This window comes from Diprion similis, chromosome 1, assembly GCF_021155765.1.
Source record: "Diprion similis isolate iyDipSimi1 chromosome 1, iyDipSimi1.1, whole genome shotgun sequence".
Lineage (NCBI taxonomy): Eukaryota > Metazoa > Arthropoda > Insecta > Hymenoptera > Diprionidae > Diprion > Diprion similis.
The window spans coordinates 2,180,218-2,207,980 of record NC_060105.1 but is presented as its reverse complement, the minus strand read 5'-3'; the positions used below and the strand labels follow the sequence as shown (position 1 = coordinate 2,207,980).

The window sequence follows — 27,763 nt, the reverse complement described above, 5'->3', positions numbered from 1 at the left end:
AAGAAATCTGGTTAATTTGCTGAAAAGTGTTTTCGTGCTTTTTGTTTTCAATCATCGTTAAATCCACGAAATAATTGTCGTTGGTGTTGCTGTTGTTGGATATAGTTTAATTATATTGGTTGTTTACCGATGTGTGTGATTGTTTGTTCAAGTTTTTATACTGATGATAATAATAATAATAATAACAACAACAACAACAATAGTTACAATAAATATTAAACGTAAATTAATAGAAGGAAATTATTTTGTATCGAGTGTTGTGTTGTGAGAAAAGTGACGGTAAAAAGTTTACTTCTTTTTGGATTATATTGGATATATTCACCCGTCACGCACGCATCGCCGATCGCTAACTCTGGATGCTGTTTATGTGAGTATATTAAAAAAATATAAAAATTCAAGTTCTCGCTCATTTTATCTCTATATACATAAGTAATTCTTCTTCTTCTTCTTTATTTCATTCTCTCTTGTGTGTTTCGCGTACTCGGTACCACCTTCCTCCTCCTCCTCCTCCTCCTCCTCCTTTACATCATCCACCACATACCCAGTTTGCACCAGCTAGCTCTCTCCGATAAATTCAATCTAACCTAATCTAACTCAACCAACCAACTTCCGCTATGACTGGGTGACTTACCGACTTATTAATTCCGCCTTCATATTTCACGCGCAGCATTAGAAAAAAACATCCCCCCCCCCCGCCCAAATTTATTATCAAGCCGTTTCATATTTTCGTAATATATATACAATTTGTTTTGTTGCAGAGAGAGAGAGAGAGAGAGAACACGTTCTTTCGAGAATATTACGACTTGTTGTTGTTAGTTTGCAGTTTTGTTTCTTTCCATTTTTTTTTTTTTTTTTTTTTCTGCATCAATTCATTCTGGTAATTTGTGTTTTTGTTCTTTTTTTTTTTTTATTGTCGAAACAAAACGTGCGCTTTCGGAGAATGAAGGAACTTTATTTTTTCACACATTCATTCATCGTTGAATTACGTTTTTAAATTCATTGTGCTGCTGTGTAGAAGTTATCGGTAAACCTTCACCGCAACAGAGTTCGTGAAAATTTCTCCTCTTCGGACATATTCTACTCGTTTTAACATTCACGCGTCACGATGCATGCAAGCTGTAATAATTTTGATCGCGATTTTTTTTTTTTTTTTTTTTTTCTTTTCCGTCCTCGTCTTACTTCCTTCTCTTCAAATATATGCTGCTGCTTATTTTCTTCTTATCGCCGTTTTTATCCTCGTTTTTATTATTATTATTCTTATTATTATACACGCTTCTGTTTTCCGCGTTTACTTCCTATTATCGCCATCACGTGTAACAATTATATGTGGTATTTTCGGTACAGAATGCTGTGCGGTCGGTGTTACATATCGCTTGTAACGTATAATTGCTGTTTAAATTAGCGTATATATATATATATATAATATAGTATGCGGTGACATTGACGAGAAGATGATTTTCTCTCTCTTTCTCTTTCTCCTACTCTGTTTCTCTTTTAACCTGCAATCGTTCATTTTTCCTTTCTTCCTTACTTACTTACTTACTTACTTACTTACTTACTTACTTACTTACTTACTTCGTCAGCGTTTCTTGATCTCTAGAAGAAAACTATAACAGAAAACTATAACATTAACGGCAATAATAATTTCTCCCAACGTCTATTATGATACATATTTGTAGGTAAATTAATCTTACTTCGCTTCACTTCACTTCACTTCACTACTTGTGTTACACTTCTTCTTCCCTCCGCGTCACCGCCGTTCTGCCGATGCATTTGAATTTTTACTTGTTTGTCATCGTTTCAACATTGTCACGCATGTATCTCGCCGAATTAACAAACAACAGATTGTCCCAACAATTAACAATCACATGTACATATCCATTTCATTCCCCTGTCGCGTGTAAACAATCTGTTACGAAGTTCCTTGACTCTAAATTTTTTTCCGCATCATCCTCGTCGTCTGTCTTTTCTGTGTATCTTTTTTTGTGTTTTTTTTTTTTTTTCACACGAAAATCAAAAAGAAAGCTTATCACAATATGGCCATTTTGAAAGGAACAAAATAAAACAAAACAAAACAAACGAATGAAAAAACAAAGCGAGGAGTATCCTGCGCGTCGCGTCGCGGGACGAATTCTAGTTGTTGTCATTGTATCATCATCGTTTATACATCTTAGTAGTACAGGTTTAAATGCGAACGAACGACGAGAGACGCCTTAGAATCTCACGTGACTCATCGCTGTGAATTTTTTAATTTTTTTTTTATTTAATATATTTACGGACGATGATAAGTTTTGCGAAACTCTTCTTCTCGTTCTTTTAGGACAATAATAATACAGGAATTTATACTTTCGAAAGTTTTTTATTTTTATTTCATCTCTCTCTTTCTCTCTCTCTCTCTCTCTCTCTATCTCTTGTTCGCGTTCATATTTTATCACTCACGTTTTCGGTTAAACGCTTCGCTTCGAATAATTTCGTCATTCATTTGGTCGTAATGTAGGTTTAATATTAGCTAATACTTTTTATTCTCCATTTTGTTTTTATACACACGAAACTTTTACACACGCACGATTAATTTACACCCGTTGTTTAGCAATAAATCTCTATGAATAATATCAAATATCTCTTTGATTATAACTACTGTATATTGTGTAAAATTGTATTTATTTGTCACCGCGTCGCCACGTCTCTCGACACTTTATCATCACAACAATTATATTACAATAAAACGTTGCAATATCGTCAAGTTAAATAATTAATTAACTCTTGAGACGTTATTCATCAAATATCGTCTGTTATATATATATTGATACTAATAATAATAATAACGATGATCATAATGATGATGATGATGATGATGATGATAACATTGTCAATCCGATATTATACCTCTCAAAAATCAAATACTTTTATAAATATTCATACTTTCAGTAGAAAGATTGTTGCCGTTCAAGTTTTCACTTTCCGAGTGAGCTTAAACATACACGACAGTTTAAAGTCTGGCGAGCCAAACGAACGAGTTTAGAGCTTCTTGCTTGCTGCATGCTTGTCGTCGTCGTTGTTGTTGCTGCTGCTGCTGCTGCTGCTGCTGCTGCTGCTGCTGCTGCTGTTGCAGGGTCAGTAATTCATGCGCTCGAGTTATTTTTATGACAGCTTTTATACACGTGCGGCTACAGCGGCTAGCTAGCTAGCTAAGCTAGCTAGCTTTTGCCTTGGCAATGTTGCGAAATAAAATACCGTATATTTTATATACACGCACACACACACACACACACAAGTATTTATATACGTATATGTCGTACAAATAAAAACAACTGCTGCACAGTCACGAGAGTTGTGTTGTTGTTGGTTTTTTATTTTCTTCTTTTTTTTCTCTCTTTTTTTTTTTCCTTTGCCATCTATCGCGACGCACGCATTTTGTAGGCAAGTGTTATTATTGTATAGTTTTATAAAAATACCAACGACAGCCTCGCACTCACCGCGGCGAATTGTTTGATACACGTAAACTAATTTTAGTTTCGATCTTACGAAACGTTTGATTATTTTTTTATATATATATATGGTAGTTTAGTACTTCAATAATAATGGTAAACTCGACACGAAGCGTACCTATTTAAAGAAATCGTAACGTTATACTTTATTTTTATTTTGTTATTTTTCAAATTACATTTTCATAGATACTATACATACATACATATACATATATATATATATATATATATTAAATTTATTAGGTCGTTGTTATTATCAGTGTTTTACAATCAGTGTGTCTTTTTCGTCAATACTGGTGGATGTACGTTGGAAAACGAGTCTCGAAGTCTGTATGTACCTCTTTTTCTCTCATCTTCTCATCTTTCTTTCTCTCTGTATGTTATTTTTTTTTTTTTTTTCGATTTTTTGTTCTTTAATTTCGTTTACTTTTTATTACCCGTCTGGACGTACGAGAACAATGCCGTGATAAATTTACTTTCAGGATATTACACGTGTATATATATATATATATATATGTATACATATAGATAGATAAAGAGAGCAAGAGAGAGAAAGGCGAGCCTGGTGAAAATCGATTCGTGTATAAAATACTCTGAAATGAGTGTTGCGCGCAGCTGTATGTCAATGTATACACATATGTATACAATATACATCTATATATATATATTGTAATACGAAGCTTGAATAAATATTATTCAGGCGTTACTATTTTCAAGCGATTTGACGGTGGTTTTTTGAAAACGAACGGTATTACCAAAGGCAAATCAATTTCTAGTTGGAGGATTGAGTTGGTGATTATAACAAAAAAAAAAAAAGAAGAAGAAGAAAAGAAAAGAAAAAAAATTATCGAAACGATGCGAACTCTTTATTTGCGTACCCAATCAGTTAGTAAAAGGTTTTTTACACGCGATGAGAGAACGAATAAAATGAAAATGAAGTTAGCAACGTTACTATGACGATGCATGCTTAGGGAAAAATCGTTACTTCGAACCTTTATGGCAATGTTTGAATTTTAACAAACTATGATAAACAAAACGTAGAGTTGTTATTTCGAAAAATGGACTTTTTCAAAGTCGTTCTTGTAAAATTTTGCTATAATGATTCTTTCCCCTGACATTTCTCGTTAAACTAACTTCAGTCTTTTGAATAAAACAGCTTTTCAAAAATAACACTATGTATGTATGAATATATATGTATAAATGGCTGACGAAATTTTTTTCGACATCGTTTCTGCGTATTCTTCTGTCTGTGTTTACATCAAATCACTTTTTCCAAAGTCAGTCGCGACTGATCATCTTCTAGCTTTCATGTATTACATACTTATTAACTATGACAATGAGTGTGCGAGAAAGTCTGCAAATCTGAGTCGCGTCGGCCAGATGCCGAATTCGTGTTTTATAAAATTCATGTTCATAGCGCTTCATTATCAAGACTCGTTAATTAACAAGAGTAATAATTAACATATCCGGTTTTTAATGTGTAACGCCGACCGTGGTGCCAGGCCATGAGGATAAAAGTGGGTCACTCGCGATTCCATTCCTTCCTTTTTCACGTTAAAACTGACTCCGTATAATCTATCCACTTGAACGACCAACTACGATACAGACGATACAAAAATTTCAAACGCATGCATTACGCATGTGTGTTACTACCACATACTAGCACACTAGTCTTACACATTATATTGTGTAGTAACGTCTCCTCCTCCGCCTCCTCCTCCTTCTCCTCCTCTGTGATGGACGCAAAGAGCCAATCCAGTCTGCCCGAGTTGAGAAAGTGTGCGGTGGGGGTTTTGGGGGGGGGGGGGGGGGGGGGGTGTTATCTACGTAATATGTATATACAGAAGTAGGTATTGTAAAGTTTCTCCCCCCTCTCCTCCGTTTAGTCTTTTGCGATGAAATTTCTCTGCAACAACCACTTTTCAATTCCAATTACTTCTAACGATAAGCTAGTTTTTCTACCGAACAATCGGTGCATTCTGCACTTTTCCAGATCCTTTCTGGAGCCCTGAAGCAGACGGACAACGTCTGTATTGGGGGGGAGGGGGAGGGAGGAATTTATATTGACAAGAATTTATTAAATTCTCTTATTATTACTACAGGTTAAAAGATATATATATATATATATAGTATATATTATAATATCTTATATCAAGTTGAAATTCATATCGCGATAAATCATATTATCATTATCATCGTCGACAAGTAGGTATGTACATCAGTAGCAACAAGTTTTCATGCAAACAGTTTGTTAAATGTTAGCAACAAAAAAAAAGAGGGGTTGATATTAATTTATAACGAATGGGATAAAATTGACGTTTTTTCAAGTGTTTGAAATATTATTCGTTATTGCCAGTACATTACTTAAATTAACTTCTGACAATGTTGTAAGAAATTACTATGTATTTACTCGGAACAATTGACAGTCGAGAAGTGCAGCCTGGAGTCGATGGACCAGTGCTGGCACGTGGTGTACAAATATCGTCCTCGTCTATCTTTTCCTCTCTTTTCTTTTCTTCTCTTCTCTTCTCTTCTCTTCTCTTCTCTTCTCTTGTGGCGTAACAAAGAACGTCGACGACCCTCGAAATCCTCGCTGAGACGACCCAAGATGACCCGAGAGGCGACCCGACCGAGTCAAACTCTCCCCCTATCCCCCCCTTCTACCTTTTTCTTCCCCTTTCTTCCTTACTCCCTTCCTCCCTTTTGCCCCCGTTACTGCGCTACTAACCTTAAAACTAACTCTGAGTTATTCTCGACGGTGGCAGGCGAAGGGACGTATTCCGGGTCGTATTACTCGTGTAAGGCCGACGTGATGTACTTCCGAATCTTTATCTCGTACCTATCTCGGTTTTTTCCCCTTCCCTTCCCTTCCCTTCCCTTCCCTTCCCTTTCTCTTCACCCAACAACGTGAGTTTGCTTGCGCTCGATCATTTCGATTGATCGGTCAGATCAGTTTGATATATTTCGTTTTTTTTTTTTTTTTTTTTTTTTTTTTTACCACCCTCTTTTGTGAGAACGCGGAAAAAGAAATGAAGATCCTTAATCATTTGAAAGAAAACGGATTTTTTTTTTTTTTTTTCTTCTTCTTCTTTCTATTATAATGGATTCTTTGATAAATTTGCTAAAAAGATGTGCGAAACTCAAATCATTTCGTAATAGAGACGAAGAAGAATCGAAATAGACGTGAGAGTATGACGGTGGTGACGTGATTAAATTATTGATCTACACCAACAAACGACAGGGATTAATCGTCGATCGATCATCGATCAATTGTACAAGTTAGATTTAAACGAAGTGATTCTCGTTCTTGGTTGTAGTAAAATAATTATCATTCCGTGCGGTGTCTCATGATAATATTTAAACGAAGAGTTGGTTGGTTGGTTGGTTGGTTGGTTGGCGATGAGAATTGGTATGATTCTTCATCACGGTCATCATTGCGGTTGGTTTATCACGTGGCGATGAAGCAGTGCGGGATACTTTAAGTCGAATAAGAAACTCTCTGGCATTATGGGGATTTGTGATGAGGCTGTGCTCCTTTTTCTTTTTCTTCTTCTTCTTCTACTTCTTTTTCTTACTTCTTTTTCTTACTTCTCCTTGGCGGTGGTTTCTCTCGCTCGGAGCGTTTGGCGTCAGTTTTGCCTGGTCCGTTACCGACAAACTCTTTACCGGTGGTTGCCCTGGCGACCCATACCACCCGCCATCATGCCACACTCTGCGTCACTTAAACTGCCGCTTCGTGCTGTTGCTGCTCTGCCCAAGAACATCCAAACGAACGTATGGATGGATGGCGGATGGATGGACCAACCGAGTGGCGTCTTTATTTTTCTTCATCTTCTTCTTCTTCTCTCTTTCCCATCAGTCGTTGTTTTTTAACGAACCCATTACTCGAAGCGTTGGAGGAACGAGTGAAAGCCCTGCAGTCAGTCAGTCGTCGTCTGCAGTAGAACGACGCGATGTGCAGGTCAGGGTGCCGCACCGGAACCGGCTTGAGTACCTACTTACCTTATATACATATACGTATACATACTCTTTACAATCTTTCCGGTTGGTTGGTCTGTCGGTCGTCTATATCGACACAAGCTGCTGTTCTAAAAACCAGACGATCTCTATGACGACATTCTCTTTATTTACACTATCATTAGCATTATTATTATTATCATTATTGTTGTTAATATGCATATTTATAACTTTGTGGTTATCGTGGGACGAAGAAATTTACTTAATTTCTTATTTAATTTTCAAATACTTTTCTCGGCGTTACAACGACGTTCACCCCATTCTGGACGGACAGTAATTTCAGTCTCGAAACTATTTTCAAATTGGTTGGTTCAATATTTTCGAAATAAAAACGACGATTACTACTCTAGTCTGGATAAATTTTGAATCTTGGAGATTATTTCAACTCGATTCATTATATAAATTAGACAAAATTTTTACTTTTGGTGGATGATTCTATATGGGTTTTAGCGAGGGTTTTAGACTTTCAAGTTGCCACTTTGGCGAATTTCGCGTGCCTGTCCTATGCGTACATAGCATTACAAGTTACGGCAACCGTAGTTCTCGTCTGTGCGATATTATTATTATTGTTATTATAGTTAGCGAAGAGGTCAAATTCACCTCGAGAGGTGCATCGTTGCGTTAATATTATACACACACATATATATATATATATATATATGCAGTTTGAAAGTTTCGAGTATAAACTATTTACGCGCATCTATTCTAGCGCAGAGTAAACAGGAACCGAGTATATATACATACCCTTGATTTATTTTATTTATTCTTTCTTTTGTAAACTGTATATATATATATATATATACAAGCTATGAAGTTTTATACCGTTGTGTTGCGAATCGATGAGCTCCGTCTATTCTTTCATAAATAATATCTTCTCGTCTTTATGCTAATTGTTTTATTTTTTGGGAAAAATTGTTGTTTGGTGCACTAATGGACATGCGCAAATTTCTACACATCGTGTTTTCTCCGGTAACTGACTGTCTGTCTGTCTGTCTGTCTGTCTGTCTGTCTGTCCGTCTATCAAGATCCCATTTTCTCAGGAACGGATAGAGGAATCAAGTTTAAATTTATGTCAAATATTGAAGGCTACTTTTCCTTGGAGGTGTAAAAAATTCAAGCTTCCAAGTCTAGGCAGTCAAGAGAAGACTGCCATTTATGTTACATTTTTTATACTAGCAAACATACGCGTCAAAACCTATCAAAGTACTTCTCGTTGATCTAGAATCATGAAATTTTTGAAGAAACAAGGTCTCGCAGCACGAGTAAAGGAAAAAGTAAAAAACAAGTTCTACTCGCACTTGTTCGGGTTTTTTTTTCTCTCTCTCTCTCTCTCTCATTCATTGCTGGTCAAATAATAACCAGCATTTTTATAGTCGAAGCGATGGATTTAAGGGGTCGTTTTTGATTTATAACATACATCGTTGTATACGTTGTAGTTTTACTGTCGATGTTTTTTTTTTTTTCTGAGAAAATATTGCAATCACGCAAGTTTTGCACGAGTATTTTAGGAGTAGCTATGAATGGATGTATGTATATATGTGTAATAAAACGTACTAGCGATCGAATAGGAATTGACTCGTATGCATAATCTAGTCGGTGGCGCGTTCCAAGATCGTCTTGTAGTATAGCTCGAGGATCAGGAGAGGAGGAGGAGGAGGAGGAGGAGGAGGACGAGGCGGAGAAAAATAAGAGGAAGGAGAGGGAATTCTTTTACATACTTATTACATACACACTATATGACTATGTTTACCTGCACCGATCGAGTTGCGTGCTGTGAACTACTGATTTTCGCAATTTTACACTATTTGCCAAAACGTAAACGAGTCGTATTTTTATTATACGCGTTTAGTAAAGTAAAAAAAAGCACGCAAGTAACGTTAACGTTTCTCTTCTGTAATTAAAAATTATCGTCAAATATTTTTGAGTTCAATATGCAACCTCATTCAATTAATTGAGATGAAAAGTTTTGAATGATTTTCCATGATATTGCAAATGATTGCGACCATTTTCTTTTTCCCTCATCTTCTTCCATTTGGCAATGTACATTATACATATATACATATATATATATATATATGTATATACAGTGTTATACTGACCCATATTGGAAATACGTGCAGGTGTTTTACAGCTTTCGTGGGCTTATTGAAATAATTTCATTTTGTAATCGATACTGATTCCATATTGCCGGCGTGGTTGCGTTGAATTTTCGCGGACCTTAAGGCGGCGCAAAGTTCATTGTCTCGAAGGATTTGTCCGTCGGGATTCTAAATTTTCTTTTGACATCTCGCCAACTAAACAGCTGTAAAGGTCGTCGCAACTCCTCACCGACGCTCTCAAAATATACGCGTAAACATTATGTGGGTAATTATAGTGTACAGAATTGGTCTAGTCGTTATTCATTGTTTAACCAACGTTTACTTTTCATTTAACGAAATGTTGCAAAAATACTTTACAGCTACACTAACGACTACGTATTCAGATCCATCTCAATCCGGTTATATGATTATAAATTCACCTTGACACGATGCTTGTCGTTGTCGTTGTTGTTATTGTTGTTTTTGTTGTTGTTAACATACCTCTCGAAAAGCTTCGGCCACCTAACAACGTGTCGTATTATACATACGGTAGAAATACACGCGTCACTGCATCGTCGTCTCGTCTCAATTATCGTCGAGGAAACTCGGCGAGTCACTGCGTCCGTCGTCGTCGTAACTACTTGGAGGGAAAATATCACGACCATTCTCTGAATCCGAATACGACGTTGGGATGAACGTTTTACGGTTTTTTACTTATTCATCCATCTTGATTCGACTCTTTATTACATATTATTATTATTTTTGTTATTATTATCTTCGTACGTGCGGCAGTTGATCACAGATTAGATAAAGTCTATGTAAACGTATGCTCGTACGTTTAGTTTGCTCTCTGTGAGTGAGGTTGAAGTTAGTAACGTTACGTTAGGAAACGTCGTTACATACCTAACTTCACAACCTTAGGATTGTCGTTTGTCTGAATTTCAGTTGATAAATCGTAAAAAAGAAAATGTGTGCTGGTATTTTTTTTTTTTTTTTTTGATAAACCAAATCCTCAGAAAGTCGTTGTAAAATTGTACCGCAACGATTGTGTTCCATGATGTTTCGTTAACCTGACGTTACTTGATTTCAACATTCTTGCTGCTCTCTGGATTATTATTATTATTATTATTATATACACTCATTACATTTTATATGGCACGTGTTTAAATATCTCCTCCTCCTCTTTATTTCTTTCTTTCTTTCACTTTTATCCATCCACCATCGCCACTCGTGTTTGCGGTGTGGTGTGTGTGCATGTTTGTGTTTGTGTGTGTGTGTGTGTGTCTGTCTCTTTCACCCTACCTACCCGGCATACCCTACCATCCATGGGTCAGGTTGTAAAACCGCTTTAGACGACGTACCTAACCCATACCTACCTACCTACCTACCTACCTACCTACCCACCCTTGGTCCGCACTTTTCCTTTGTCGTATAAATTGGTCACAAAAATCTTATTATTGTATTATTATTATCCTATATTTCGTCTACCACGTGTTTCATAGGCATTCCGGTTGTTTAAGCGGAGGTTAGGTTATATGGCTCTACTGTCGCAGCAGCACAGCGCAGCGGTTTCCAATCCGATTATAAAAAGCAAATTTCGAATGTCGTGCGGTTTTGAAAAAACCTTTGGTGATCGTCCGAATTTTATAACAATTATTAATTTATGTCGACCAAGTGTTTCGCAATGATATTTATCTTAGTTTTGCAAAAGAAAGAAAAAAAAAAAAAAAAAAAAACGGAGAAAACAATTAGGAACATTAAGTCTTGATCTTTTTTCTAATTGCTCAAAATTTGACGGTGATGAATTGAACGAAGGGTGAAGTTTGTAAGGTTATTTTAAAATGACATTTACAGAAAATCTTGGTATTTTTTTACTTTAGGATTGGATGAAATTCAAGACACCTTGATACACGGTTAACAATATTTAATCACTGAAAGTTATTCTCTATACTTAGGTGTAAAACTATGATCTTTATTAGAACGTTTGTAACGCTATTAACTTCAACCTTATGCCAAATCGAACCAACAGATTTAATTTCACGTGCAAATTAATCTGTTGAGTCGTTTACGAATTATTGTCGGAGAGAAAAATAAAATAAATAAATAAATAAAAAAAAAAACTACGTTATTGAAGAAATTGAAAACAGTTGAGTAGATATTTCATCAAGTGAAAAATCAACTGTCAAATTATGAAATAATTATCGTTAACTTTCATCTTACTTACATTAAGAAATTCGTAACGTTAATTTAACGATGCGTACTCGAGATAAAAACCGTTACTTCGCAACTTAAAGATTATTTACACTCCACAGTAACCCATCAATCGAAGCAAAATGTATCTCAAATTGTGCAGAATAAACTTTCTCAAAATCATTTTTTGTTTCCATGCTTTTAGTACATTAACGTTACTAATTTCAATACTCTAAAACCGAGACTCAAACTAATCGTTCATAAACTTCAGGATTACTGAGATTCGCTGGTCAAGTTTTTTTTTTTTCCACAAATTTAGAAATTAAGCCAAAAAAGGTTGCTTTCGTGTTGCATTGCGCCCATTTTAATGGTCGGGGATCCTGTTTGTCTCTTGCTCGCCAACGTTGATGCTGCTGCTGCTTTGGACACGGAGATTTCATAGATCCGAGGTTTGTGGGAGGGATTAGGGACGGCCCAACGCCGCTTGGCCTAGGCCAGGCTAGTTTCGGCTCTAGAGCCGCTTTCAGTCTGGAGTCTGTTGTTGTGAAAACGACCTGGTAAGTCTGGTGGCGCTCATCCTCGTCCAGGGAATACCCGACACGAGCTGCTCGAGCAAATCGCCTGAAACACCAACCGTCCTATCCTCGTTTAATACCACATTTCTATGCACCGAAGCTAATTTTCTTTCTTCTCATAATCCTCCTCCTACTCGTTTCTACCCATCGTTTTAGTTCCTTCTTCGAGTTTTTTTTTTTTACTACCCCGCAGTGTCGTTTAAATTGTTTACTTCTCTTTTTCTCTCTCTCTCTCTCTCTCTTTCTTTCTCTTTTTCATTCTCATTTCATTGATTATGAGGAAGAAATTTATGTGCCCAATTTACAGTGAAATCTTTTATTATTTTTCACACGTTGTTTTAGTGCGTAACTATATGTCACGTCGATTATATATCATGTTCGTCGATTATCTCGAATTTACACCTCAACTTTTATACACAATTTACACATCAACGTAGTAGTAGACACGTTATAAAAAAAAAAGAATCACAGGTATTTTTATGTATAGATGATTGTATCATGCGTCATATTGATTATGGTAATCAGAGTAATAAAGTTGTCGAATTGGAATGGTTGTTAAATCTCGTCGTCGTTGTCGTCGTTGTCGACAATTAGAAGATAGTAAAAATAGTTTATATTCTATTTAAATTCAACATGTGGTATATATTTAAAATAAATTTTTATCTATATACATATATATATATATATATATATATATACACACACATGTCAGTGTGTATGTGTGTGTGTGCAAAACTGCGAAGAGAACGAATATATATATATCATTCACGTGGGATATAACTCGATGATGATCTTCTTTATTGCGCAGAATCGTTATGCATATAAATGATTTATTCATTTAACAACTAACGACATACCTCCGTTCTTCTATAGATCCTACTTCGCCTGTTGAATAACAATAACTGTCACATGCGTGTGCAAGGACTACCTTGTTTGCAGTAATGTAGTATATATATATATACAATATGTATACATATACATATATATATATATTTTATACTTATTCTCCATTTTTCACAATTTCATTTGCAATCATTTGACAGTAGAACAATGGTAAACGTGTTTTTCAACAATGTATTATTATAAATTCGCATTAAAAGCTTGATGACTCGGCATTTTGATCTTTGTACAACTTTTTAATAGAAAAGGACGTTGTCAAGAGAGAGTCTTAGGGGGGGGGGGGGACTATAATACTTAGCTAGCCAGCCGACGTGGAAGAAGAAGATGAGGCTGTTCGCCTCCCTGCTGCAAGAGTATAAGACGATCGTAAAGTTTGTTTGAAAGGTCACGAGGGTAGATGGGGAGAAAGAACCTCACCCCTAAACACAGCGAGAGACACTCAAGACTGTTAGGAAAACCGAATACCCAGGGAGCACGGAGAGTCTGCAGGGAAAACTTTTTTTAATCAATTCAATATATGTATATATATATATATATATATATATATATATATAGAGGCATAGATTGACTCGGTTTTAATTTTGGCTCCACCGTGCGGTCGGTGTTTTAGCAGATTTTGTGTCACAGGTCACGTGTGTCCATTAATTTTTCACTCGATTGTTATTTGAATTTGAATTTGATTTCCTTCGCATATCTTTTGCAAAGGAAAATTATGCATCATATAAATATAATATACGTGTATTAAATGTGTAACTTTAATCGCATCCTCTTCGTCCTCTTATCGCTGTACGTTGATGGCTACGTTTACACACACGCACACGCACACACACACACACATACCCTTTGAATCGTCAGAGGTTATCGAGCCGAGAAATTTTCTCTTAACGTATAGTGTATACGTGATACGTGATATGTATGTATATATATATATATATATACATACGTACAATATATATTGCATGCATGGACACGGGTCTGACAACAAACTGGCGAAACTCTCGTTTTGTTTTTTTTTGTTTTTTTTTTTCGTTCTCGTATAATAAACGTGGTTGCATGCGGGAGTCCAAAGTCGAGGAGCTAGAAGCGAATTGCGGTAATGAAAAACAGATAAAAGGAAGAAGGGAAGAGGAGCATTTTCATTCTCGTCGTGTTTGCGCTCGGATTAAGTTGCCGTCGTATCCAAATCCGCAACAATGCTATCATCATTATTATTATTATTATTGCTGCTGCTGCTGCTGCTGCTGTTGTTGTTGTTGTAGCTGTAGTTGTAGTACTTTATATATATATATATATATATATATATATACATTTTTTTTTCTTGCGCGCTTTATATGATAAAAGTTTCACATATAATATCATTCTTTGAACGAGGAATTTTGTGCCTGTATTATAGAGATATGAGAAAAGATAAGTATAGAAGAGGAAAAGAGAGAATAAAAAGAGAGAGGCTATGTGAGAAAGAGAGAGAGAAAAATGGTCACGTATTGAACGCAGACGGATAAATCATACTTTCGACGTTCGTTGGTCTTTTTTATATCATGATTATAATATCAAAGCTGTCGGGAAGATTTGCGAATTGCTTCGTCGTCTTGTTCGAGGTTTTGTCATATATATATATATATACAAGTTGTCGTTTACCGCATTTGCATAATCTATAATATAATTCACTTATGAAATACTCGTTTTCTTGTAACAATTTATAATACATAGATAGTGTGTATAAATATTGAATAAAAATAAAAAATATTCATTATCGAGAAGATATTAGGGTTAATTACAGTCGAGTTTATAATAAGGCAGGAATTATATACGCGAAATTTGTGATATTTCTCATCAACTTCTTGATTTTGTTCGTTGATTCTTAATAATGATTTTCTTCCATCAGGTCTTGATTTATCAATGGATTAGGAATTATGTATATATGGATAAAATATAATATATCAACGTATAATATTGAAGCTGAAGCGAAATGGAACTACTTCAATTAACTCATCCGTAGGATATTAAAAAGTTTTTCAATAACCCGCGGTTGTTTCAGGTCGGTTGGTCTGTTGTGGATGATAATGGCAAACGATACGAAACTGTTATATTATACGGCTGTAACATGTTACATAAAATTATAGACATAGATATAACAAGAAAAAGTCGCGTAGTATAATTAGGCAAGGATCAGACCGAGTCTAAGATTCTCGTTTTATACGTGACACCATACAATTACGCAAAAGTGCCTAATCGTAAACGGAAGGTGGAAAGAAATCTGAAAAAAAAAAAAAAAAATTAGAAAACGTATGTTTGATCGAGGAGAAGCAGGAAATAAATCGACGACCGATTCGGTCGTTGGGGTCGGGGTCAAATCCTGTTCACGTTCACTTGGAATACCCCATATATATATATATATATATATACATATATACACAGTATCATCGAAAGTTAATGATTGATCTGACTTGAGAAGCGGTCGATCTGCGATACTATTAAAAAATTGAATGGTTATGGGGTCTTCTTTTTTTTTTTTTTTTTTTTTTTAATTTATCTATTTTTATTATCATCGTAAAACCGTTATTTAAGTCTGTAATTTGCTGTATTGATACTCGGTAGCTTTTATTTGTTGAAAAAAAAAAGGAAAAAAATAGACGAGAAGGAAAAGAAGAGTTTCATCTTTTATCAAATGTTTCTTCAATTTTATCGCGTTGTTCTAATTATATACGTATATTATGTCAATTTTACGGATGTAACATTCAAGATTCACTTACGAATCACTTGTTCCATTTTACTCGACGCATGCAAGGTTATCTATATATATATATCATATATATATATATATATATATCGCTGCTGCTGCTGCCCCGTGTACCGTTATAACTGTGAGAAGAAAGTTGGACACACCGTGTATTCTTCTACTTTACTTGGCTTTGGATGAAAAGCCGACAAAGTCGCACGATCATTTCAACTCTAAACTTGTATGTAACTACTCAGGGTTATAAGCTGTGGCTGATGCTGATGGCGGCCAAGCGGTTGTTCGAAATACCGCAAAAAGTAGGCCAACCAACAGAGCGTCGTTTGTTGTTCTTCTTCTTCTTCTTCTTCTTCTTTTCCTTTTTCGCTACCTCTCTCTCTCTCTCTCTCTCTCTCTCTCTCTCTCTCTCTCTCTCTCTTTCTCTCACAATCGGATCTCTTTTTATCGTTATTCTAGACATCTTGACTTGTATTAACGCCGGTTTAATAATCGTAAGATCGACCCTCCCGTTATTTAAAGCAACTGAGACGTGTGTGTGTGTGTGTATTCATTCCTCTGCAGTCGATGATAAAATTTACAAGTGTATAAAGGCAGAGTCAAGATTTGTGTCCGTTATCTTTTCATGCCTGCCTGCCTGCCTGTCTGTCTGTATGTCTGTCTGTCTGTCTGTTTGCGCTTGACATGCAACAAGTGGAGAAGGATAGAAAATTTTTTACCTTGTTATATTTTTGCACAAGGCACTAAACTTGATTCTCATGATTAGGGTAATATCTAAAGTGTAAAAACTAACTATCGCTTTCAATTGTTGTTACACGTGTATATTTAACGGTACTATACGTATTATATATATATATATATATATATATATATATATATATATATATATAACGACGACAGTATGCGGAAGACTTATTTTTACTAATTAATACTGGTAAGTTTGAAAGAAAAACAAATGACAGCAAAAGGAAAGAAAAGAAAAGTAAAAACAATTTAATTAATTATGCTATTAACATACCGAAACAGAGTGAATTGAATAAATGATTAGCTGAAATTAACCTGAATAACACCACGTGACGTGTATACCTACATACATATGTGACGTATAACAATGTTAGAGATGATAAGGAAAAGAAGTCACATTGATAAGTCGGCGATGGTGTCTGATTGCACGCTTCGGTCTCTTCGTAATTGATGATAAACCAACCAACCAACCTGTTAATGCGTTAGAGATTAGATATTATTGCGAGGAGAGAAGGAAGGCTTGTTGCTATTGTTTTTTCTTTCTCTCTTTTCTCTTACCTTACCTTACCTTACCTTACCTTACCTTACCTTACCTTACCTTACCTTACCTCTGTGTAACTATTTAAGTACACGGTAGTAGCTTCGCTATCTTTTATTGCTGCTGCTGCTGCTGCTGATGCCGAAGAAGGGCATAAATACTTTTGCACGTGACACTGACGACAGGCGTGTGTATTCTACGACGGTACATTTTACTTGAAAAAAAAAAGGGAAAGAAGAAGAAATAAAAATAACGAAGTTAAATAAGTAAATGAAAAAAAAAAAAATTAACGAAAATGCAAAGAATTCGTGGATGGTTATTCACAATTCAATGTTTTTCAATCTTCTAATAATAGATCTAAGAAATTTGTTCGTTGCCAGGTATCGTTGTAAGCTGAATTTTGTTGAAAGAGATAAAGAGAGAGAGAGAGAAAGAGAAAGAGAAAGAGAAAGAAAGAAAGATTCTTCGGGTGAGGAAAAAGAGAAGATCTGTTTTGTTGGAAGAGGACCGAATCCGAAAAAAAAAAAAAAAAAAAATAATGATTGGTGTGATAGAATTTTCTGTGAATTTGCACTAGATTTCATTTCTGACAATTTTATTCATCGCTATTTTTATATCTATATACGAAGTGGTGTAATATCTACGTGGCGAATTGAACCTGTTATTTGTGTATTATAAGTAAGATATATATATATATATATATATATAAAACGTCGGCTCACCATTTTGCGGGGAAGTCTAAATTTCTTCTTAGGACGCGTCCGGGGCGTCAAGAGATTCTTGGCAAGATACGACTAATCTTTTGAATATCCATGTATATATGTATATGTATATGTATTTGTATTTGTATATTTGGTATCTGACTACCTAGTTCCGTCGTCTACTTCTACGAAGACGTTGAGTAAGCGGAAGTGAAAGCCGTGCCTAGTTTCGCGAATCGAACGTCGCCTGCATGCATCTTATACTGTGTACCTACATATATATATATATATATATTAGATTGTATCAAAAAAATTGACTATTTTTTTTTTTTAATGGTGTACTGAAAATATTGTTCAAGATGACGAAAAAGAAATACCATAAAAATTTCAGATTTTAATATTGATATTTAGAGGTGCCTCATAGCGATTCTCCACTTTCCATAAGAATAACATGGCAAAAATGGTTCTTGCTCCTTGCGATTTTTATAACTAGATAACGACGCGTCGTACAGAAAATTCATAAACATATTTTTGTAGGAAATTGAACGTTCTACAAAAAAGGTATCTTGTCATTTTACGATAAGTTTACTCCTTCAAAAGTTATTTGAGGTCAAACATCAGCAAAGGACCTCAAATAACTTTTGAAGGAGTAGATTTATCGTAAAATGACAAGAGACCTTTTTTGTAGAACGTTCAATTTCCTACAAAAATATGTTTATGAATTTTCTGTACGACGCGTCGTTATCTATTTATAAAAATCGGAAGGAGCAAGAACCATTTTTACCATGTTATTTTTATGGAAAGTAGAGAATCGCGATGAGGCACCTCTAAATATCAATATTAAAATCTGAAATTTTTATGGTATTTCTTTTTCGTCATCTTGAACAATATTTTCAGTTTACCATTAAAAAAAAATAGTCAATTTTTTTGATACAGTCTAATATATATATATGTATACATGCGTTTGCATTTATGGGTATTTATAATCTCTCGGTAAATGGGAAAAACTGAACTTGGAATCATTGAAATATGTATTTATGCATCGCCGATTGTAAAGTTTGTTTAACTTAACACGAAAGAATCTATGAATCAGCAAGAGAGAGAGAGAGAGAGAGAGAGATAGATGAAAAAAGAAAATTTATACATACTTCTTATCTTTGCGCCTGTGTGTTGTAAGAAAAATTGGCAAGTTAGATTGTTTCTTTCATTTTTCTTTATCTTTTTCTATTAGTAATTGCATTAATTGCATGATTTTAACACAGGTACTCGGCCTGCCTTTTATTACCATCTGCTGCAAAGCTCGACAGCTGAAATCAACATTTGGACTCGTCTTACTTTTTCATCTTCTTCTTTTCGTTCTCTCTTTCTCTCTCTCTCTCTCTCTCTCTCTCTCTCTGTTTGTCCCTGAGATAAATTCACAGCGGTCGCTTGCCTCATCTTTGTCTCTACAGCGTAGGTGTGGAATATATAGGTATATATATATATATATACATATGTGTGCATACGTACGTACCTACGTATATCGCGGATCTTCAGGATATATTCGTTTTACCTACGTATGTGCTTCGCGGAGTTTACGTTTGTCGTTCCCGCGAGGCGATGCAACGTATTCCGTCCTCTGCACGCACGCACGCACGCACGCATGCTTGCTTTTTTATCGCTGCGTCATTGTCAGGGACCTGTAAATATTATCTTTTCTTAACATTCATTTTTCTTTCTTTCTTTATTTCTTTCTTTCTTTCTTATTTATATCCGTTACGTTTGAAAACGGTGGAATGATTTTTTTCAAAATTATTAATGAAAATTAATTTGCTGGTCTGTATATATATATATATTGATAATTTAACTTCACTTGTTATACACGCAGTTGTTGTTCACTGATATTTATGGTGTAACGTGTAGTAATAAATCGCTGCGAAAAGAATCGTCGTTTTATCGAATATGCGATTATGTATGCAACGTAGCTGATCGGAAAAAAAAAAAATCTATCCAACGTGGTTTCATACACGTATCGGTATCCTCGTCGTGTAATCTGATTGAAATTCAATTCAAATCTATCATACGATAACCATTTCTTCTTCCGACGCATTGTATGGTTAATACTCTTGAATTGAACTTTAATTATTCCTTACGAAACTAAACATGTTTAAGTATATATATATATATATTGTGTGTGTGTGTGTGTGTGTGTGAAAATTGTGACGTAAAGAATTCAATTGGGCAATAAAAATTTCCAGCTCGATTTTGATTTCGCCGATTTCTTGCTTTTATTGTAAACCTGGTTTCTTTGTTAATCGTTGTTATTCGGCTGTTTCTTTTTCTTTTTCTTTTCTTTTTCTTCAATTCTCCTAACGGACAAGAAATCTAAGCAAAAATAAAAAAAATAAAAATAAAAAAAAATAAAAAACAGTAAAGAAAAATCACAACGCACGATGAGCTGCAGGTATAATATAATATATATTTAACATCATTCACGGAGGCGCGGTATTGAGGTTCAAAATAAATATTAACATAAGAGACAAGATGAGGAACGTGCCGCGCTCTTTAATGGAAAATATTTACCGAGAGTATGGATATTTATTATCGTTTTTATACACCGTGTGTTTGTTGAACATAAAATAAAAAAGTTTCCTCCTTTTCAAAAAATCACTGCCTGTTTGTTATTAATTCTCTTTCTTCGTCAACTACTCGATTTTTCCTATAAACGTATATCTATCTATATATATATATAAAATATATATATATATGTATGTATATATATAATGTGTGAAATTAATTTTGCGATTATGAGAAAGTTAATAAACAGTACTTAATGTTGAACAATAAGGGTATTCATTATACATATATGTATGTATATAATATATATTATATTTTATCTATAACGCACGGTAATATTAAAGTTGCAAAGATTTGTTTTCGTTCTTTTTTCCTTCGCCTCGAGTATGCAAGAACACGATAAGAGTAATGGTAAATAAGTCTCCTCTTATCTCTGGGTCACCGGATAAAATATCTCCGGTATGATCGACTTGAAATGTCTCCGCTGCAGCGTGTAAATATGTATGTATAGAAATCGAAATCGAAATCGAAATCGAAATCGAAATACCAGCTGTCATCTCTATTGGCAGGGTGACAGTTTGTAGTTTTTACGTAAACGAACGATTAAATTCATCATATCTAATTTTTGCATTTTTATTATTATGTATCTGTGTATACTCGGTATTACAGGAGAAGAAATAGAATTTTATTATGATGATGATCATGATAAAGATGATGGGGTGGGAAAACTCGTTGAGAGGAGATATAGAGAAGGTGAACAGGAAGTGGAACGAGGGAGGCAGGTTCAAACTGATGTAAAACGAAAGATGTGCAAACTGATCAAACGCTATTCAAAAAGTTCTCGAATTCCGGAATTGAGATTCGGTTGTGGTCCTGCAGGTCGTGTTCCGCTTGTTCTTCGTGATGGAGGAGTAAACGTAGTAGAAGAAGAAGAAGAAGAAGAAGAAGAAGAAGAAGAAGAAGAAAACGTATGAGAAGGGAATGCTTTTGGCTTTGGGTCTGAAAAACCTGTCCAGGCTTTCTCTCTCTCTCTCTCTCTCTCTCGTTCTTCTTCTTCTTTTTCTTTTTCTTTCTGTTTCTCTGCCTGCATATACGATTCTATCCTCCTTGCCTATCTGTGTGCGAATACTCACATATATCTCGAGACTGTTTACACGCGTAGATTAGATAGAACAAATAACCACAACCCCTCCTCCTTCTTATTTCTTGTACTATCAAAGTGGAGAGAAGGAGAAAGAGTGAAAGAAAGATAGAATTCTGTGTGCGTTTCTTCTTTTTTACTTGGTCGAAATTTTTCAGTTTTATTTTTCTTTTTTTTTTTTTTAGATTCCTTTTCTTTCAAACTCGATATATGCATATATTTTGTATATATATGTATATATATACATACTGTATTTAAGACACCTTATCATCCTGATTGCTGTGACTTTGACGTCGGTGTTGTGGGTTAACTTTTATAATTTGATAACAGTTTAATTTATATTTATTTCTCGGAAAATCGGTATAACGCATAATTTAATAAACTCGCACGTTCGTCAATTGATATTGTTGTTCTTGTGGTTTTTTTTTCGTTCTTTCTCTCTCTCTCTCTCCTTCTCTTTTTATCTCTCTTCGTATTCCGGCAGAAGATTTATTATTTCTACATCACGAATTATATACGACGTGAGACATTTTTCTACTTGCTTCAGATCAAATACATCACAATTGCCTGATGATAGTGAAAAATGAAAAAAAAAAAAAAAAATTCTTATCTAAAGACATGATTATGAAAATTGCTTCAATGCTTGGAATTCAATACACGCGAGTACGAACATTGGCCTGAAAAATTAATTCGAATAAATAAGCAGGACGATGAATGAATTTAGAAAACTCTGGCTACTCGCTCAAATGACAAACTTATTATTTCACAGAGCAAGTAAGCGCAATTAGTGACAAATAATGTGTATTGTAATGTATTATATATTACACCGTTGCAATCTCGCAGTCATCGTGAGAGTAGGGAATGGCAGGGAAGAGAGGGGAGGAGGAACGATGGGAATGATAACTCGGCAGATTTATTCGCGAGGCACGTTTTGGATAGGCGGAGAGGTGGTATGAATAAGAGAATTTATGGGAGTGAGATTTAACGAAATGAAGTGGCTGGCCCGCTTCGACCGTCGTTCTATCCCGCCGACCCTCCCGGAGGCTGCGATCCTTCTCTTCTCTCTCTCTTTCTCTCTCTTTCTCTCTCTTTCTCTCTCTCTCTAACTCTCGTTCGCCGTAATAATAATATAATCGTACGTAAATTGGCTGCAATCGAGACCGGCGAATCTCAAGCCGGTCGGTCCGTGCCAGTTTGGGGTCAACGCATTGCCAAGGTGGCCCGGTCCTTTTTCTTCTTCTTCTTCTTCTTCTTCTTCTTCTTCTTCTTCTTCTTCTTCTTCTTCTTCTTCCAATTAGATGCTCCATTCTCTTTTTATTCGTGATTTTGTGTTATGCAGTTTGTAATACGAAAAAATTTTATATATGATGAAAGCAGAGAGAAAATATCATTCTAGAATTCTGGATAGTTGAAAAAGTGAAAGAGCGTACAGGCAGTCGAATTTTATTGAAAAAATAATTTGTATTTATATCGTAATACATATAGGTATAAACGCGAAAAAGAGGAAATTTTTAATAATTGAATGTTGCCGATTAGAATCATTGGGTTTGACTAAAAAAAAATTTTTCCTGTCACTCGCGAGTAGAAAATAACCGAGAATATAACGGAAATAGAAATAGGAGAAGAAAGAAAGAAAGAAAGAAAAAAAAAAAAAAAAAAAAGAAACGATTGGTATCAGGGTTACCCGTTTGAGCTCCGATGTGCCAGGATACAGTTAGTTAGTTAGTTACTTACTTACTTAGTTAGTCAGTTAGTTAGTCAATTAGTCAGTCAATCGAATAGTTTGTAGGTTAGTTTCTTCTCTTTGTCATTCATTATTATACTTCTCCACGACGAAGCTCCAGCTCGTTAAATTACTTTTAATTGAACTAAAATTAACAGTCATTGCATCTCGCATGCAAATCTGATGATTATAATATTTTACTTATAATATTATGGAACACCATGCGCTTCCTGTGACGCGGGGGGGGGGGGGGGGGGGGGGGGGGGGCGAGTAAAGAAAAAAAAAAATAAAGAACGAAGAAAACCGCAAAGCTGTACCTACTTACAGCAGCAGTGCGGTTCGTACAACTTTCACACTTACATGCCGCAGGTTATTAAACTTATAATTCAGGTAGAAATTGTGGAGAGTATCGTATAGGTGAGCATAATAGAATAAAAGCACGCAATGCGTAAGGAACTATTATAAAATAACTCGGGTCGTCAGCAGGGACGGTGAATTGTTTTAACTTGTTTAAACTTGTCCTTTAATTACAAATTCTCTCGACGACGACAGTGGAAACTACAAGATTCTGTTCGCGAAACTGTCAAGAAAATAATGCAACAACACTTCGCGTGTTGGACAAAAGGCTGAAGTCAGTACCTAACGTAAAAGCCTCTTATAAAGCATATAACGAAAGATGATGAAAGAAAAAAAAAAATAAAAATAAATAAATAAAATAATGTTGTTATATAGAATTTTCGAAAACGATTTTATGAGAGAAAGTTTGCTTTCCGAAATATCACGAACATGTTTTCTCTCTGTTACGATTTACTTTTGCTGAATTTCAAACAATCCCAAGGATCGAAGTACCTGACGTTTTCTTTTCTAAACGTCCATCGTTCAAGTAACGTTACAAACAAAAAAAATAAAATAACATAAAATAAAATAAAATGAAAAAATGAGAAGAAAAAGATTGTAGGAGGAAATAGTTACTCAGATCTTTCACTTCGCATATCTCGCCAACTCTCAGATTCTTCGGATCATCGCCTCTTCCTCGTCCCGTTAGCGCTACTTCGAATGCCCTGCAATTAATTCGTCTCTGTTCTCTCTCTCTCTCTCTCTCTCTCTCATCGTAATTACTGCTGCTGCTGCTGCTACACTTCTGCTTCCATTGCTTCTTGAGCCGAGCGAGCTCGACGTTCCAAAAGGGCTGCAGTAGTAGCAGTAGCAGTAGCAGTAGCAGTAGCAGTAGCGTCGCGACGCCAAGCAGTCTGCTGCAACGACGCGACGACGGTGTAAAAATGCAGCTCCTCCCCCTCCTCGACGGAGAACAAACTAGTTACAAACAGAACTAGATTTACATCGGCTAGACCGTAATTCAACATCGGATATTCCTTTGCTCTTAACTTGTTGTATCTGATGTGTAATATTTATAACGATATCGGATTCTCTTTATGGATCGTTATTACACTCTGACAAAAGTATAAGTGTACTAATCACGACGATGAGAATTATCTACAAGATTGAAGTTGGTAAGATAGATTATCGTAACGAAACGTTGGGGAAAAAAATTGAATATACACTTTATTCTCTTATTTTTACATTTCATCATAAAGGAACGAAGATTTCAAAATATAAATTATAGGTTTTGGTTTGTTACGGTTTACCGAATTTTCTAAAAACAATTCCTCAGTATAAATCGTTACGATAACCTTACTAACTTGGACAAGATAGTTATTTTTACATTTTTTGAGTTATAAAGAAAAAAAAAAAAAAAAAAAAGACGTTGCGTCACAAATCGCTTGCGAATAAAACTATTGTTAAATAATTCAAGATCGAAATTTGTTTAATTCGTAGAAAATCGTCGAATTTTGGCGCGCATGTCTTTTTTTTTTTTTTTTTCTTCTAATTTTGTTTTCTTCATTCTTTTTTCGCACTTATCGTCGTACGTCGGCTGTTTTATAGACCGTTTTACGCCCCCATCCATGCCAAGCTGCATCGCGTAGACCCGTATAGACCCCTAATTCCCCTCCTCAGTCAGCTGCGGCCGACATAGCGGAAAGGTCATCGACTCGAAACGCACCGACTCCGCCAACTGTGGAGGTATAACACGCTTCTGCCGATGTTGCTGCTTGTGCTTCTTGTGCTGCAGGCTGTTCCTTATCCTCCTTGATTCTTCTTATTTATCCTTCTTTTAACTCCTTCCTATTCCCCTCGACACTTTCAATCTCTTTACTTACATGTATAAAAATTAATCTTTGCGTGATCATTTTTATCCTCAATGAAATCGATATTTAAAAAATAATCGAACGCGACTCGATCGAATCGGTAGAAATGAATCGATTTATGAATTATTTCGTATTTTTTTTTTTTTTTTTTTTTTTTTTTTCAAACGATCCATAAAATTCATAGTTTCATTGAAAATATTTTTCTATTTCAAAATAATTTACGATACAATACAAACGTTCGACGAGGAGGAGGAGGGGGAAAAAAATTGTGAACGAAAGTAGAAAGCGTCGACTGCAATTTGTCCGGATTTAATTATAACCGCGTGTGTAATTGCATAATGATTATCCGATTTCATTGCCGTAGTTTTTATCGATGTTTTTTTTTTCCCACTACCACCAGCTACGTCGCCGACGGATTGCTGGAAGCATGAATGTCCAAGTTTCGTTTTATTTCCTCTCGCGGGTTAATTTCTTTGTCACTATTTTCTGCGGCAGTTCGAGCTTTTCCGATTATCCTCCATTAGCATTTTAATAATACGTGTGTACATTGTAACGTGTGATTTCAGGATAATTATTCTTACGTTTTACAATGTAAATCGTAGTTACCTGTTATGTAGAAGATTGTTTGTAGATAAGTAAAAGCAATTATTCGAGTCTAGATACACGGAACTGCACAATTCATCACGCGTGTCGTAGTATAGATATGCAGGGAAAACTCGCTTACAATTCAATGTCATTTTTTTTCTTTAATTTAGTAAGAAAGAATCGATAACAATACACCACGACATGAATTAAAAATCAAACAAAATACTGAAAATATAATTTCTTTAATTTAATTTTTTGACGATTTTTTACATTTTCAAAAATTTGTAGCGACCTCTTAAAATTTTTTTTTGAGCTGTCCTTTGGAGTGGGCTCTTAAAACATCAAAAACTAACATTTTGTCACACAAGACTCGAAAATTAAAAAAAAATAGTCGGTTTTTTTGTGCCACCCTGATATACATGTTACATGTAACATATCGTGAATATTCTACGTACGCGTTATGATAACGCGTTACCGGAACTTTCGTATGTAAGGTGTTGTCTTATATCTCTTGTACCATACGTCACACGCAGACAGAGAGAGAGAGAGAGAGAGAGAGAGAGGGAGATACGTGCACAAGGCCCCGCGATACGTATAGCACGATGCCTTATGCAATCGTTTCTGGCTGGCATGCGTGTAGTTGGTATATATCGGCTTATAGTCCAAACAAAGGATAAATATAACCTGCGGCGGCTGCGGGAGGAGAAAAAGAAGATGAGACGAAAACGAGACGAGACGAAACGGGACTAAACGAAACGAAACGAAACGAAACGAAACGCACTCCACGTTAGACGCTGTCACGATGGCAATTATCCGGCAATTAGAAAGCAAGGTCGTTACTTTGCTATCCTAGTTGTTGCCTCCGGATAACAACGCCTGTTTAGATCCGCGCTGCCTCCTCCTCCTCCTCCTCATCCTCCTCCTCCTGCTCCTCCTCTTCTAAACGCGACGCGCCTGCGGGTGGATTTAAACTACTAACAAACACACACCTTACAGTATACATATATATTTATATATAAATATGATTATTATGTATGATATACATTATACATACTTTGAGGCAGGAACTCGATGTACGATGTTATTTAACGATCGTCGATATTATACGAAGTGCATGCCGGCCGCGGCATGCGGAGAACGCGGTTTATCGGTTAATGGATGAAATATTTGACGTTATAATCTATCCTTGTTGCGGTGGGAGTGAAGTTTTGACGGTTTTTCTTTTTTCTTTTTTGTGTTGTTTATTTGAAAAGTTTTTTTTTTTTTTTTTCTTTCAATTTCTCTCTTCTCTTTTCTTTATTAATCTATTTACATATTTCTAAAATTTTTATTTGTTATCCTTGATCGTTGCCGAGGGTAGAAAGTTTTACAAAACCTGCGGGATATTACAACGACAATAATTGTCGCGAAGTTTATTACAATGTGTAACGTGTATCTAAAATATATAAAGAATTCTTGAGACGAAGGAAAAGTACTTTTGAACCTCGGAAGTTTTTTTTTCTTCTTTTTTTCACATATAATCTACATAATGATTAATTAGTATAATGTATAATACTTGTATGATTTATTTAATGTTTTGGAATGTG

General features: G+C 35.4%; 1 protein-coding gene across 1 annotated transcript in view; it reads left to right on the top strand.

Annotated features, from left to right (window-relative positions):
- The first annotated feature begins 209 nt into the window (after positions 1-209).
- LOC124407067 (mastermind-like domain-containing protein 1) overlaps positions 210-27,763 on the top strand; it is a 140,646-nt gene continuing 113,092 nt past the window's right edge. The window contains exon 1 of the mRNA XM_046882884.1: positions 210-367. The gene's annotated coding sequence lies outside the window, so the exon portion shown is untranslated. The remainder of the gene's footprint in view (positions 368-27,763) is intronic.